This window comes from Pteropus alecto, unplaced genomic scaffold (genome assembly GCF_000325575.1).
Source record: "Pteropus alecto unplaced genomic scaffold, ASM32557v1 scaffold52, whole genome shotgun sequence".
Classification (NCBI taxonomy): domain Eukaryota; kingdom Metazoa; phylum Chordata; class Mammalia; order Chiroptera; family Pteropodidae; genus Pteropus; species Pteropus alecto.
The window spans coordinates 872,966-876,478 of NW_006433941.1; the positions used below are offsets into that span (position 1 = coordinate 872,966).

General features: G+C 37.9%; 1 pseudogene; it reads right to left on the reverse strand.

Moving 5' to 3' along the window:
• Window positions 1-3,021: 3,021 nt before the first annotated feature.
• On the reverse strand, window positions 3,022-3,144 carry LOC112477047 (annotated as a pseudogene).
• Between the last annotated feature and the right edge of the window lie 369 nt (window positions 3,145-3,513).

Consider the following 3,513-nt stretch of genomic DNA (forward strand, 5'->3'; position numbering starts at 1 on the left):
TGATCCTGGCTATTGGCATCCCACTGTGGCCAGGTATTCTAAGTTTTAAAGAGAAAATCAAATTTCAATTTTCATAGGAAGTCTAATTTTAAAATATCTTAAGAATTGTGTGTGTGTGTGTGTATACATTCATGTATAAATATTAATAAATGTAACTGGGGCCATTATTACATGATCTCCACTTTGAAAAGGACTTAGGCACAAGTTTTGGAAAGTTGGCGTTCTGATACCAGTTTTATGAGAAATAAAGGTAAGATACTAGTGGTAAATAAGATTTATCTCTAGGTAAGGAAGTGACTTTTTATTTCTGGATGTTTAAGAAAGTTCACACTTCACATTTTAATTGTGCTCACATTCAACCTTTTGTAATTCATTTCTAAAAAGGTGATTTTTATTTTTAAAGAAAGGTGGTAAATAGATAATGGAGGCAAGCTGACTACTGTGTCTTTCCCTCAACTATCAATAAAGTAACATCTAAGGAACAGAACAAAAAAGAGAAAAATGAGGGTGAAGAAACACAAACAATAGTGTCTTTGTAATTCCAGTGTCCCCTTGTCTCCAGAGATCTCTAAATGTAAAGGACAGTGAGGTGGCAGCTACTTGCTTGCTTATCGGCTCCCCTTTCTAGAATCACTAAGGGAAAGTGCCAATATATAGGAGCCCGCAACGCCTGTTTCCCTCTCTTCAGCCTCACTCCAGTCTTAGCAGGATGATCGTCTTAGGGAGGGACTTTGCCACTTTTTCTGCTTTCCAAGGCCCTCTGGGGGAAAGGGGCTCCCACAGCTGTACAGCAGATACCTTGACACCCCCTACCTCTGCCCTCAGGAGTTAGTGCTCTAGGAGTAGCAGAAAAGTGGAAAATACCATCTTTCTATCCAGTATCTCATATCATCATGGGACTCTGTGAATTTTGGCATCTCTTTCTACTCCACTATCGTGATTGTATCACAGAGCATCTCAGCTAAGCCCAACCAAGAACTGCATCTGTTGGCACGTAATATGTGATATAGAGGGGAATTTTGGTTTTGACAAAAAGAGGAACGAAGCTGGTTCTTACGTACTGTGAGAGAGAGGGAAAGAAGGAGAGGCTCTAGCTGACTCTCACAGAGTAAGAAGTAATGGCAATAACTAAGCATAAAATACACTTGATGCTTTACATCTATTTTCCTGTTTTGTTTTCATGTTAACCCATAGGTTGACATTTCAACCTTTAGTACTTGTATGAAACTCAGGTTGATTAACTTTAGCTTAGTCTTATGATGGAGGAGGAGCTAGGATCCTCCTTGTTAGACAGTTCTCTCCACCCACCAACACTGCTGCCTCCAAAAGAAAGATGGTCGAAGATTATTTTACTTCGAATGGGCGAGATCTCAGAAATCAGGCAGCACAAAGTTTGGGTAACCATATTGTAAGAGGAATAAAAACACACAGCATAGTCTCCAGAGGAGAAAGACCAAGAGACTCAAAACAGCCTTCTGAGGGTTAGCTGAGATGAGTGGAGACTTTTAACCTCAGAGTCAGAGGGTTTAATAGGAAAGGAGAATGTGATTCTTTCTTGAAATACTTGTAGTGGGATTCAATGTCACTGTGATTGTAGAGTATGCATAAATAGTACTTACAGAGAAACTTTTCAGATTTTTTTTCTTTAATGGAGGAAGTTTCAGGCATGACCATTAAGTTCCATGTCCTAAAATACATCCTAAAATATTTTCAAGTGCATCCAGTTCATTACTTTTCAGGGATGTTTTAGAGCAATTTCTCAAAATATGGTTCCCAGACCAGAATCATCATCATCACCTGGATCCTCGTTAAAAACATAGATTTTCAGGCCTCTCCTCACACCTGCTGAATCAGAAATTCTGGGGGTGGGCCCAGCTGTTTGCATTTTAGCAAGCCCTTCTATTGAGACTGATCCACACTGAATTTTGAGAGCCGCCACAACAGTCTATATCTGCATGTCTCTTCTGCCCTCTAGACACTAAACTTCTTACCTCATCCTTATGTCATCTATGTTTATCACAGTGCTTGGGTCGTGATAGTTATACCTTTCTTAATTGTTTGATAAACAAATACATTAACCAGGAAGGAGAACACTTCTGCAGATATAATTTTCAGCTGTGGTCTTTAAAGCACATGAATCATATAAAGATGGAATGCTTGTTAAAAATGTAAATTTTAGACACCTGCCCCCACCCTGTTTCACTGCCCACACATGTACCTATGGAATCCAAATCTCTGAGGTGGGATCCCAGAATTTGAATTTTAATTACTTAAATAACTACATGAATTTCACTCCTTAAAAATTTGTCTTTCTGTGGAATAAGTAATAAATACATCTATATGGTACAACATTCAAAACATACTAATGAGGATTCACAGAAGAGTAAGTCTTCCCACTACCCTATATCCACCTGCCCAGGTCTCCTCCCACAATGCAATTACAAGAAGCAGAGTTTGTTTTGTTTATTTATTGTATATTCTTTCAGACATCTTATATAAACATATACACACACGTGCACATACTATACAAAAGACTGTATAGTCTCTTCTGTCCATTGATTTTTTTCCCTCTCAACCTTATATCTAGAATGTACATTTAAAGAAATTCACCAAGTGATTCTTTTTACTGTTGGTGAAGATGTAAATTGATGCAGCCACTATGGAAAACAGTATGGAAGTTCTTTAAAACAATTCAAAATAGAACTACCATATGATTTAGCAATTCCACTTCTAACTCAAGAAGATATTTGCACCCATGCTTATTGAAGCATTATTTATAATAGCCAAGACATGGAAACAACCTAAATGCAAACAAACTTTTGAGAATTACTTTTTTGGATTTTTGGACAGAATTTGAAAAATGTGTTTTCATAAGTAAATTATATAGTCTTTAGATAGTTCTAGTTTAATTTTAGTTCATTCCCCATCTAGGACTTTACAAGTTAACAAGCTACCATTTAATTTATACTTATTCTCAGATTCTTATTTATTTATTTGTTTGTTTGTTTGTTTGTTTGTTTATGCCTACAGCATACACCTGGCCTTCCTAGGTGGTCTCCCATCCAAATACTAACCAGGCCCGACCCTGCTTAGCTTCCAAGATCAGATGGGATTGGGCGTGTTCAGGGTGGCATGGCCGTAGACTATTCTTAGATTCTTATTTTGTATATCTGTCATGTGTCTCCCTTGAGTGTGGTGAAACCACTTATGAGATGAGACTAGGTCTCTTCTTTCTCTTCATACCCAATAATTAAAGCAGTAGTGCCTGGCACATGGTTGGCATTTAGTAAGTAAGTATTGAGTGAATAAGTAAGTGTGTAGCATGTGTGGCTGACTACCAGTGCGTTTGACTGAGTTGTATGGATGTGTTGGCCTAGCAGTCACAATAGTGAACTTTGGAGGTCTTGTGAGGGACACAAAAATATTTTAAGCTTCTTTGCTAGCTTCATACAGTTCTCTTTCTAGATGTGGAGAGCCCAACACTCTGTAGTGTAGTGGTATCAGTGGTAAGTC